Genomic DNA, 13603 nt, shown 5'->3' on the forward strand with positions numbered 1-13603 from the left:
CTAGCGACTCCATGGATCGCTTGGAGCTGGGGCTTGCCACAGAAAGAGATGGAGTGCGAGTGGGAGAAACCTCGGGAGAGGTGGAGAGGTCGACCAGCGGTTCAGATGAGGATGGAAAAGAAGGAGTAGCGGTCGGAGCAGCCAGGGGAAGTGAGGCTGACGATTGAGAAATGCTGGCGGCACGGTTTGCGGCTCGACGGCGCAGCTTAGCGGTACGGCTATCCATGTAAGCTTCGGGGTCGGTTTCGTCAGAGGAGGTGTCGGAGGCAGAGTCCTGGTGACCTGTACAAAGACGATAGGACAAAGTCAGTCAAGGCATTTCTTGGAATGATAAAACACAAAGAAAGATCACTCAAAGCTAAATGTGGTGGCCGCCCCAGTAGGTAGTAGGCCCGCATTCTCCATGGCACGTAGCCGGGACCAGAAGAACACGCAAAAAGGCCCCAGCATCTTCAAGAAGTCTGCACCCCGAGTCGCCTCAACCGTATAGCGAGGTCGCCGCGTGTTCAACTTGAAAAGGGTGATAGGCCACACGGTAGGAAAATCCAAATGAGGAAGAGGAGGAGTCGGCCAGACGAAAAAGAAGAAAGGCTTCCAGTTCTTTACAGAATCAGGAAGACCTTCGAATAATACATAGCCGAACGATGGGATATCTGTACAAAGCCCTGGGAGTGAGGACCGACCTTGTTCACGGCATATATCCGCCGGAACAACTCTATAGTCAGCTCGGCGTACAGCCATTTACAAAGGGTCACAAAGCACACGAGGAGGCGGTGCGAGTTTGGAACTAGCTGACCCGGGACGAGGTTGTAGTAGTGGAAGAAGAGTGAAAGAAAATGATGAGGGGGCACTCGAAAGCCAAAGCAGACCGAGTGAAGATGGATCCCCACAAAACCCTCCGGCGGATCAGAAATTGAACGATCCCCGGGGTTCACGATGTCCACCGATGGACCAAGAAGAAAATGAGCGGTCCCGTAGTCTTGTTCCCCCATTATAGAGGGGCAATTAGTGGGTAGGTCCATCGGTTCAAAAGCACCGGCAGCCTGGAGGACGTCGCTGGGAAGAGCAGCAACCGCCGTAAGTAGGCCCGGACTCAATGGGACGACTGCTTCCTTTGTGTGAGGACCAGGATGAGAAGAAGACAGAGAACGAGAACTGGATGAAACCTCTAAGCGGCGGGAAGAAGAAGGAGAAGGCGAAGACATAATGAGGAGAGCAAGGAGTACCAACCTAAGAAGACCGCCGAAAGGCAAATCGGAGAAACACTATGGGGGCACGGTGGAAGGAGGAGTGGCAAATTAGAGCAAAAAATAAGAGCTTTGATTTTTTGGGAAAAGATGGTGAAATGCTAAGGAGGGAAAAGAAGAGGTTTTGTAAAGAAAGAGGGAGAGTCTCGGATGGAGACACGGGGCTAAGATCTAATGGTGGGAAGAAGGTGACAGTTAGTGTGAAGTGATGTGATGGTACGAGGCATTTAATATGCCTCGAAAGGCGGAACGTCGGCTGGCAAAGGGACGTCTAGGGTTTACTCAAACGGCATAGAGAGAGGCGTAGGGTTTGCATCCAAACAAATCACGACGAATGGGTACGGAGCATCATGACCCAGCCTGCAATGCGGCCAGCCCATCTAGTATTCGAGGCCGACACCAAGGGTCTAACCGAGGAGGCCAGCCCACTCATTCGTTGGGCCGACCACTCAGCATTGGACAATGGGTGGTCGGCCCATCTAGTTTCGAGGCCGACACCAAGGGTCTAACCGAGGAGGTCAGCCCTCTCATTCGTTGGGCCGACCACTCAACGTTGGACATTGGGCGGTCAGCCTATCGAGTTTCGAGGCCGACACCAAGGGTCTAACCGAGGAGGTCAGCCCACTCATTCGTTGGGTCAATCACACAGCGTTGGACATTAGGCGATCAGCCCATCTAGTTTCGAAGCCGACATCAATGGTCTAACCGAGGAGGTCAGCCCACTTATTGGCTGGGCCACCCACTCAGCGTTGGACCTCGGGCAGTCAGCCCCTCTAGGGATGAAGACGATTAGAGTCATTATGGCAAAACAAAACAAAACAACAAGAGTTATAAAATTCGATTTATTGAAGGTAGGGGTGTTCAATCGGTTAACCGAACCGTTTTAACCGATCCAAATTAACCGAAGTTTTTTTTCTGTAACCATTAACCGAACCAAAGTTTGCTCTACCGAATTCAGCGAACTAAATTTTTTTTCATTTAATCGGTCGGTTAACCGATTAACCAAACTTTTTAAAGCTAAAATTTAAAATTCTAAAAATAACAACTAAAATAATAAATCCAATTAAAATAAAATACATATCATAATAAATTCTTAACAAAATATAAAAAACATAAATTATAAACTCCAAACATCCATAACTTCAACTTAGTATTTATATTTATATTATTATTTATATATATATTAAAAACATCGGTTAACCGTTCGGTTAATTCGGTTAACCGACCTTTCGAACCGAATTAACCGTTAACCGGAGTTTTAAAATTCATTTAACCATTAACCGAACCGAAAAATTTCGGTTCGAAAACGGTTAACAGAACTTTCTCGGTTCGGTCGGTTAACCGAAAATTATCCGAAGTTTGCACACCCCTAATTGAAGGAAGACAACTGGTGTACATAACTTAAAGGCAAACAAAATAAAGCAAACACATGTGATGCTAAAATCAGGGATCTGCTTTCTTCTCAGTCGGATAGTTGGGACGCTCGACCACTGGTGGTGGATGACCTTCAAGAAGAAGCACATGAGGAGATGGAGTCAGAACAGGAGCTGGATCTGGCAACTCGACCACATAGACAGGCGGCACCCTGTTATCGATCTTTTAAAGGGGAGCCTCAAGGGCACTCGGAGAGATCGCCACACCAAATAAAGGAGGAGCCACCCATTCCGCCTCCTCGTCTATTGGCAGCTCATCCACAAGCGGTTCAACTCGCCGGTCGACAGAAGAAATAGGTACCACGTCTAACATATCTAGCGAGAGTATCCCCCACCTCGTGGCCACCATGAGCCAGTTTTCGCTGTCTCAATATCTCGCGCCGAGCTTGCTCCGCCAAACGAAGGGAAGAGCGCCGGTCACCGTCTCTGGCACTCATGAGAAAAGGGCGGAGGGTGGTCAAAGAAGAAAAGATGATGAGGTACAATGGGGAGATAGGACAAATGTAACACCCCTAAAATTTTAAACTTTTTAAGCTTGTGAAATAAATGTAATATTACATTAAATCCCAAAACAGAGCATACTAGTCATAAGTGTTTGGGGTGCTATGCCACATCTGAGCTGGAGAACTCAGATGCACAGGCTAAACTATCCAATTATCCTCAACAACGTCATTACATCATTATGGCACGCAGGCCGAATAGAAAACTAACTATCTAAGCCTCGGGTCCTCTAGCGCGCTCCGGAGCTAATCATCTGTGCCTGAAAGCCAAATATATCTGTTCAGCGAATAATGCTGGTAACCCACTCCAACGTGTTGAAATACAATATAAGTATGTATATATATATATATATATATATATATATATATATATATATATATATATATATATATATAGTAAAATCATTTTGAAGCCGGAAGATATGTACTTAGGAGACTCTAGTTTTTAAACCGAGAATAGACTCAACAAGTAGGGACAAGCACATTCAACAGATATAATCATGCATATAAAGTTACTAGCATATATCCTAAGGTCACAAGGTTATTTCACATCATTCATATCCTTATTCAATCATTATCTCAACACATAAGCACACTTTGGTGGCGCCGCAGGACCAATCGCATGCCCATATATGAGGGTCAGCGCATATAGCGCTAACACGGCCCCGCAGCACCCTGCCTCGTAGCGCAACACGAAGGGGTTGATCGCAACCAACTGATGAACCGCAGCTCATCATAACGTTTGATCGCAACCAAACGGTGGACCGCAACCCAAGAAGTGTATTTCTGATCGCAACTAGATTATGAACTGCAGCTCATGTATAATGTTTGATCACAACCAAACGGTGGACCGCAATCCTATATAATATTTTTATACCTGACCGATTGCAACCGGCCTGGTTAACAGCCGATGGTTCTCAACCCATCCAATTGGCCGTATAGCCAATTTGATCGCAACCAAATTGGGGTATAATGCACACATAACACATAGCAAGCACATGCAACCCACATTAGCACATTGGGAAGGGGGAGAAAACGTATAAATAAACTTATGCGTGGTCATCCACATACTAGGAATATTCCTAAGGGGTTCATACATCTTTCACCTAGGACAACGGGATACCAATTCAACTAGCATGCAATACCCAAGACCCTTTTATCCTACGAATGGTACCCGAAACATCAAACTAGACTCAGGCACGACAAACGGGGACCGTTGGGACACCTCGGGGGTCGGGTAAACATCAAACAGTGAAAACCACCATCCCAGTTGGGAAACCAGCGGGTGGAGGACCACCCGCTAGCGGCAAGACTGCTGAGCAGCGGGTGCCCGGCGACACCCATAGGGGCAGCGGGTAGGTGGCAGGTTCCCCTACCCCCACAGCGGGTAGGTGGCGGGTTCCCCTACCCCCCATTGACTCTTTTGCAATATTCCAGTCCCGGGATCTTTCGTTGAACCCAAAACCATGTCTAGACACTTTTAAACGCAAACGATGACACCTCGTAGTCAAATAATGAATCAAAACCAAGAATCATATTGAACACATCCTAACATTACTTCTAAACATAATCAACACTCGAACATGCGAAATCCCACCCAAATAAACCAATAATATCACAATACGAAATTCACGATTCAACCTAGGGCTCTAATCATATTTAAATCACAAAATCATACTTTATCTTTAAAATCAATAACATCAAGATTTATCAAGAACAACACATAATTATCAAGATCCCCTTATAATCATCAAGATTATCAAGATCAACACATAAGATCATCTCATCAACATCAAGATCATATCATAATCATCATAAAAGATTTATCAAGACGCAAGCATAGAATAAGGAGCCAAAGAAGAAGAGTACAGCAAGGAAAATAGGTTTTGTTGAGACATAGGTTACCTCTTAGCCTTAATTAGAATCCTTGGCTATAAAGGTTCTTTCTCTAAGATCTCCTCTTATTGATTTCTCCTAGGGGAATTCTTGGGAATTCTTGTGTGGTGAAAGCTATTGTGGTGTGAATTCTAGGTGCCTCTTATGTCGTTATATATATCTAAGAGTCCTAATTAGGATCTGAAAGGTATGGGTTTACTAATTCTATTTCTTATAGGACTAAGGGTTTGGTTTAGGGATAGGGGTCCATGGTCTATGGTGGGCCCTTCCTAATTAATTAAGAGAATTTAATTCTCTTTTAAGGGTAAGTAATTAAATAATTAGTTTGGGTTAGAGGCCGTAACACGGGGTGTTACACCCTCCCCGCCATAACGGAAAGCTTCGTCCCCGAAGCTGAGGGTTGCTGAATCGGCCTTCTCTCTTATCCTACGGTTTCGCCTCGGTTACCTTGTGTGAAAAGTTCGGGGTAGCGTTCCCTCATGGTGTCTTTAAGTTCCCATGTTGCCTCTTCGGTTCCGTGGTTAGACCAGAGGATCTTTACCTTTTCCACGGTTCGTTGGCGAGTGGCCCTTGTCTTAGTGTCTAGGATCCTTATGGGCTTCTCTTCGTAAGTTAGTGTGTCGTCCATGCTTACGGCCTTGGGTTGTAACACGTGACTTGCATCGTACACGTATATCTTTAGCTGTAAAATGTGGAATACGTTGTGCACCCGTTCCAGCTCGGCGGGTAGCGCGAGGCGGTAGGCCAGGTTCCCGACTTTTTCTAAGATTTCGTAGGGACTAATGAACCGGGGGCAGAGTTTCCCCTTCTTTCCGAACCTCATCACCCTCGAGTGGGTGAGATCTTTAGCCAGACCGTCTCTCCTATGGAGAATTCGGCCTGCTTCCTCCCAGGTCGGCATAGGATTTCTGGCGGTCTTGGGCAGCCTTCATTCTCTCTTGTATGCGTTTGACTTTTGTTATGGTGTCCTATAGGTATTGTGGTCCCAGGGTTACTGGGTTGACCATGTCTTCCCAGCATATGGGTGTCCTACATTTTTGACCATATAGTGCTTCGTAGGGAGCCATGCGGATGCTTGCGTGATAGCTATTGTTGTAAGAGAATTCGATAAGGTCTACGTGTTCTTCCCATGTCCCCTGGAAGTCTATCATGTAGGCTCTTAGCATTTCTTTGAGAGTTTGAATGGTCCTCTCGGTTTGGCCATCGGTAGTGGGGTGGAAGGCAGTGCTCAAGCTCAGTCTTGTCCTCATGGCTGTCTGTAGAGATCTCTAGAATTGTGAGAGGAACCTGGGGTCTCTATCAGAAACAATGTTTCGGGGGATTCCGTGGTACCTCACTACCTGGTTTAGGTAGGCCATGGCTAGTTGTGTCATTGTCCAGGTTTCTTTCATGGCAATGAACCGTGCTGTCTTGGTTAGTCGATCCATTATCACCCAGATTTTATCCTTCCCTGTTGGTGTTGTGGGTAATCCTCCTACGAAGTCCATGGATATGGAGTGCCACTTTCCTTGGGGTATCTCGAGGGGTTGCACGAGTCTCTTGGGCCTGCATCGTTCGGCTTTTACTCTTTGGCAGTTCACACATTTGCTTACGAAGTCTGCGATTTCCTTTTTCATGTTGGGCCACCAAAACAACCTCTTCACGTCTTGGTATAGTTTATCACCTCCGGGGTGTACAGAGTATGGTGAGCTGTGTCCCTCCTCTAAGATTTGTTGTTTTAGGTGGGGGTGTGTCGTGGGTATGCACCATCTTCCTTGATAGCGGAGGCTGTCATCATCAAATAGTTTGAATGGCCCATCCTTTCCCTGAGCTAGGTCGAGTCGTATTTTATCTAACTCAGGGTCCTGTTGCTGCCCGGTTTTGATTTCTTCGAGCAGCGTGGGTATGATCCTGATATTGAATAGGTGGATTTCCGAATTTGTTTGTCCCTGTTCCACTATTTCCAAATTCAACCTTTGGAAGTCCTTGCACAACCCGTCTGATAGGACCCAGGTGGTGTTGAGTGAGTGGTTAGTCTTTCGGCTTAGTGCGTCTGCCACGACGTTAGCCTTTCCCTCGTGGTACTGAATGTCCAAGTCATAGTCTTTTATGAGTTCCAGCCATCTTCGTTGTCGCATGTTCAGATCTTTCTGAGTGAAGATGTATTTCAGACTTTTATGGTCTGTGTAGATCTTGCATTGTACTCCATATAGGTAATGCCTCCAGATTTTTAGAGCGAACATGATGGCGGCTAGGTCTAGGTCGTGTGTGGGGTAGTTTTCTTTGTGGGTTTTGAGCTACTTGGATGCGTATGCTATTACCTTGCCCCTTTGCATTAGCACGCATCCTAGTCCCTTCTTAGAGGCGTCGTTGAAAACTTTGAATCCTTCCACTCCGAAGGGAAGGGCTAGTACGGGGGTTGTGGTTAGTCTTTCTTTCAGTTCTTGAAAGGCCGAAGTGCAATTGTCGTCCCACCGGAAGGGGGTTTCCTTCTTCATGAGTCTGGTTAGGGGTTGGGCTATCTCGGTAAAATCGGGTACAAATCTCCGATAATAGCCGGCCAGCCCTAGGAAGCTCCTGACCTCCGAAATTGCCTTCTGTGTGGGCCTTTCCTTGACTGCGTGGATTTTGGTCGGATCCACCCTGATCCCCTCTTTGGTTATCACGTGTCCCAGAACGCCACGTTGTCTTTCCAGAATTCGCATTTGGAGAATTTGGCATATAGCTGGTTTTCCCTCAAAGTTTACAAGGTTGTGCGGAGGTGCTTTTCGTGTTCCTCTTTGTCTTGTGAGTAGACCAGGATGTCGTCAATGAACACAATGACGAAGTCATCTAGGTGGGGCCGAAATACTCGGTTCATGAGGTCCATGAATACTGCGGGTGCATTGGTGAGTCCGAAGGGCGATACCGTGAACTCGTAGTGGCCATAGCGGGTTCGAAAGGCTGTTTTCGGAATATCTGGGTCGGCCACTTTTATCTGGTGGTATCCGGATCTTAAATCGATTTTTGAGAACACCCCTGCTCCCTTAAGTTGGTCGAACAAGTCATCTATTCGGGGAAGGGGGTACTTGTTCTTTATGGTAACTTGATTTAGTTCCCTGTAGTCGATGCATAGGCGCATGCTTCCATCCTTCTTTTTTACGAACAGTACCGGTGCTCCCCATGGTGAGGTACTAGGGCGTATGTTCCCTTTGTCTAGTAAATCCTGTAGTTGTGTTTTCAATTCCTTCAATTCTTTTGGTGCCAACCTATAGGGTGGTTTTGAGATTGGGGCAGCGCTGGGCACTAAGTCTATGGTAAATTCAACTTCCCTGGTTGGAGGTGCCCCGGGGATTTCGTCTGGAAAGACATCGGTGAACTCGTTTACCACCGGGATGGTCCGAGGTTCGGCTGCCTCGGTGCTGAGATCCTCGATCGAGCATAGGAAGGCTTCGTGCCCTTTTGTCAGGTACTTCCTCATCCTCATCATGTTTACTAGTTTTATTTCTGGGTCCTTGTGGGATCCGTGGTAGGATACCCGCTTGCCGTTTGGTCCCCTCAAGACCACTTTTTGTTCACCGCATAGAATTTGGGCTCGAAATTTCCCTAGCCAGTCCATGCCCAAGATTACTTGTATTCCGTCCAGTCTGAATTGTATTAGATTGCTAGGGAACTCTACTCCCTTGATGGGGATCATTATATTGTTGTACATTCCGTCACACTTTATAACTTCGTCGGATGCCACCTTGACTTGTAGTTGTACTCTTGTGTTGGTGTTTAAGCCAAGTTGTGTGGCGAATTCGGCCGCTATGAATGAATTGGTGGCTCCTGAATCAAATAGTACGGTGGCAGGGGCGGTGTGTACGAGGAAGGTCCCGGAGACTATGTTGTTATCCCCGACTCGGGCTTTGCTTATGGTAAGAATTCTTCCTTGGGTGATTCCCGTTTCCTTTGTGGGAACCGGTGCTATGGCTTTTCGAGGTAAGATGGCTCTCGCCGTCTTTGATTCCCGCAAGGGGGTTGTGTGACTTTCCCTGATTTTTCTCTTGTGTCCCTGATGTGTCTCCGGTGGACCGTACGGTATTTGTTGAAGTTGGGCTGCCTTGGCATAGGCTTCCTCGAGAGTCCTTGATTTGTGTAGGGTTAGGGCCTTCCGACTTTCGAAGTTGAGGCCTGTCACAAATTTTTCGACCTTGGTTGATTCTGTAGGTACTAGCTCGGGTGTGAGGCGAGCTAGTTTGAGGAATTGTTGGTAATATCCCATGATTGGGGTTTTTCCTTGCTTCAGGTGGAGGAATTCTTCGTATATGGCTGCCCTTATGTGACTGGGTTAGAACCGTTCCCGTAGCCGTGCTTTTAGGGCCGCCCAGTTGAACTCTGGTTTTTGTTTATAATTAGGTCCCTCGTGGACCCACCAGAGGCCGGCTTCATGTTTGAAATAGAAGGAGGCTACTTCTATCTGGCGGTCCTCCGGATATTTTACTGCTTCGAATATCTTGTCAAAAGTTCGGATCCATTCTTCGAGAATTGTGGGGTCTTCTTCCCCAGAGAAGATGGGCGGCCGATGTTTAGAGATTTGGTGGTCGACTTCTGAATTTTCACTTGATGATAGTGGCTGGCTATTGTTTTGGAGGATAGTGTTGCTTAGTGTTTGAGCAACTTGGGCCAGTTGCTGCAGGTTTTGAATCAAGGATCCGTGCGTGGAGGGTTCCGATGTCCTTGCCTGTCTCCTCGTTGGTGCCATCCTGATGGTTTACAGGGCCGATATTATTTTTAAGTTGCATCCTTACCTTGATGCTATAAGTGTAGGGGGAAGTTCTTTAAATTAAGTGTAGAATAGAGTGAGGGGGAAGTTATGTAATGATAGGTAGGCTCACAATCTCACCGCGTGTCCTAAGATTCCTGAGTCCTATGTTCCTAAATACCTAGAGTTCAAGCTTAATGTCCTAAAGTCTTGTCTTAAGAGTCTTATTCTAGGGTCAAGCTTAGGCTCTGATACCAACTGTAACACCCCTAAAATTTTAAACTTTTAAAGCTTATGAAATAAAGGTAATATTATCATTAAATCCCAAACAGAGCATACTAGTCATAAGTGTTTGGGGTGCTATGCCACATTTGAGCTGGAGAACTCAAATGCACAGGCTAAACTATCTAATTATCCTCAACAACGTCATTACATCATTATGGCACGCAGGCCGAATAGAAAACTAAATATCCAAGCCTCGGGTCCTCTAGCGCGCTCCGGAGCTAATCATCTGTGCCTGAAAGCCAAATTTATCTGTTCAGCGAATAATGCTGGTAACCCACTCCAACGCGTTGAATAGTTCAGGTGCGGTTGGTGCGCCCATGTGCGGTTAAATTTGAGCCATTGATCTTGCTTAAATCAACGTCCTAGATTACCAATTTTTTTTAAAAAAAAAATACGGTGGCAATTTGGTAATTTTTTGCATCTAGGTCAAATTAAGATGCGTGAGTTTCCTTCTTAAAGTGCGTGTGTTTGTATTGTTTCGCATTGTAAAATTGTTGGAATTTTTTTAATAAAAATGGCCATTTAATTAGATATTTTGTGATTCAAATATATGTTTGTTCTTCTTTTGATTTCGTTTGGGTCAAATTGGATTTGAGTTCTTCGAAGTGAAACAAAGAAATTGATATATATTGTACGCTCAAAACGGATAATGGATGGATGAGAAAATTCATTATCAACAATATTACAATTCTTTACCTACAAAACGCGAAATCCATCACTTCAAGTGCTTTACACTCCAATCCAAAAAGATGTTGGAGTAGCAAATCATAGTGAATCTTTCTTTGTTTATTATTTGCAATACTGTGGTTAAAGCTTGGGGAGACCGCGGTTTGGTTCAAGTATCGAAATGTTGTTCCGGATACTAGAATATTATAAACCGAAATTGAAACCTTTAGGAAGCTTCTAGTTCTTGTACTAGAATAGGTGATTTCTGTTTAAATTTCCAGTAGAGATGTTTGGGTTGAGCTCCCTATACGTAAAAGTATGCGAACCGGAACAACCAAAATCCGAAGTGATTATTTAATAACATTAAACGGTTTGGATAGAGATATAGTAAACCGAAATCCGAACGGGTGCGCGGTTCATAAATCCGAACCGCCCGAACACGTCTGTGCTACTTTGCGGGAGGAAAACTCTTAATATATTTACAAAATTATTGTTATTCTTTTCAATTTGTAGCTCATATTTTTATTGTTTCAACTCGCATTGTAAATTTTCCTTCTATTTTTATATATGTGAAGTGTTGTAAAATGGGACCTATTCTCCCGTGAATAATTGTTTCATTTACATGTCAAGAATTCAATACAATAAAGAGAGAGAAACAATGTAATAATTCCGCTAGCACGTAATTTCCGAATATGATTATTTACAACACTACTTCCTCTTAACATTACTACACCATACTCATGCCTTTTTAAAACTTCACTAAAAAACTCCGGGAAAACCTAGTTGACGAAAATTTAAAATACATTATATGTCTGTATTCATGTTACAATAAAATAGAATCAGAGTGGCGCAGCGGAAGCATGGTGGGCCCATAACCCATAGGCTCCAGGATCGAAACCTGGCTTTGATAAGAGTGTTTTGGCATTTAATAAAACACTTCTTCCTTTTTTGCACGTGGGAGACACTGGGTCCAATCACCCGCATACACAGTTTCTGTAACCTTTTAAATAACTTTTTTAAAAATGAATTATTGATTTAATATCATTCTTTCAAGTTTCATCTGTCAACTACAATTCGTCAATTCTACAAACATACATACAAAATAGAACATACAAATTTACAGTTTAGTAACTAAACAATTACACTTAACAGAACTACAAATTAGCGTCAAATAGAGTAATAGACAAAATCTCAAATGGACCAAATGGTTAATGCCCTTCTGATTTATAATACACTATATGAATTTTATATATATATATATATATATATATATATATATATATATATATATATATATATATATATATATATATATATATATATAAATATATATATATATATATATATATATATTGTATTTTGACTAAAAAAACATTAGAGGGGGATGTAGCTCAAATGGTAAAGCGCTCGCTTTGCATGCGAGAGGCACGGGTTTCAATCCCCCGCATCTCCAATTTGTTGGAGGCATCATCCAATTATATACTTGGGAAAGGAGGATATTTTAAATATTATTATATTTATAAAAGTTCGTATTTGTACTGGGAAAGGAGGATATTTTAAATATTATTATATTTATGAAAGTTCGTATTTGTACTGTTTCGCATTGTAAAATTGTTGGAAATTTATAATAAAAATGGCCGTTTAATAAGATATTTTGTAATTCAAATATATGTTTGTTCTTTTGATTTTGTTTGGGTCAAATTGGAATTGAGTTCTTCGAAGTGAAACAAAGAAATTGATATATATTGTACACTCAAAATGGATAATGGGTGGATGAGAAAATTCATTATCAACAGTATTACAATTCTTTACCTACAAAACACGAAATCCATCACTTCAAGTGCTTTACACTCCAATACAAAATGATGGTGGAGTAGCAAATCATAGTGAATCTTTCTTTGTTTATTATTTGCAATACTGTGGTTAAAGCTAGGGGAGACCGCGGTTTGGTTCCAGTTTCAAAATGTCGTTCCGGATTATAGAATATTACAAACCGGAATTGAAACCTTTAGGAAGCTTCTAGTTCCAGTACTAGAATCGGTGATTTCTGTTTAAATTTCATGTAGAGATGTTTGGGTTGAGCTCCCTATACTTAAAAGTATACAAACCGGAACAACCAAAATCCAAAGTGATTATTTAATAACATTAAACAGTTTAGATAGAGATATAGTAAACCGAAATCCGAACGGGTGCGCGGTTCATAAATCCAAACCGCCAGAACACGTCCGCTGCGTAGTGCTACTTTGCGGGAGGAAAACTCTTAATATATTTTCCAAATTATTGTTATTCTTTTCGATCTGTAGCTCATATTTTTATTGTTTCAACTCGCATTGTAAATTTTCCTTCTATTTCTATATATGTGAAGTGTTGTAAAATGGGACTTATTCTCCCGTGAATAATTGTATCGTTTACATCTCAAGAATTCAATACAATAAAGAGAGAGACACAATGTAATAATTCCGCTAACACGTAATTTCCGAATATGATTATTTACAACACTACTCCCTCTAAACATTACTACACCATACTCATGCCTCTTTAAAACCTCACTAAAAAACTCTGGGAAAACCTAGTTGACGAAAATTTAAAGTACATTATATGTCTGTATTCATGTTACAATAAAATAGAATAAAGTGTAGTGGGCCCATAACCCACATGTTTTAGGATCGAAACCTGACTCTGATAAGAGTGTTCTGGCATTTAATAAAACACTTCTTCCTGTTTTGCACGTGCGAGACAGTGGGTTCAATCACTCGCATACAGAGTTTGTGTAACCTTTTAAATAAAACTCGTTTGGGTAATTTTTTAAAAAAGAATTATTGATTTAATATCATTCTTTCATGTTTCATCTGACAACTACAATTCTTCAATTCT

At 43.0% G+C, this 13603-nt stretch overlaps 1 non-coding gene across 1 annotated transcript; it reads left to right on the forward strand.

The window, feature by feature from the left end:
* Positions 1 to 11567: 11567 nt before the first annotated feature.
* TRNAM-CAU lies at positions 11568 to 11639 on the forward strand. Its single transcript has one exon. It is a non-coding gene; the product is annotated as a tRNA-Met (tRNA).
* Positions 11640 to 13603: the final 1964 nt, after the last annotated feature.

Source organism: Ipomoea nil, unplaced genomic scaffold, assembly GCF_001879475.1.
Source record: "Ipomoea nil cultivar Tokyo-kokei standard unplaced genomic scaffold, Asagao_1.1 scaffold3172, whole genome shotgun sequence".
Taxonomy (NCBI): Eukaryota; Viridiplantae; Streptophyta; class Magnoliopsida; order Solanales; family Convolvulaceae; genus Ipomoea; species Ipomoea nil.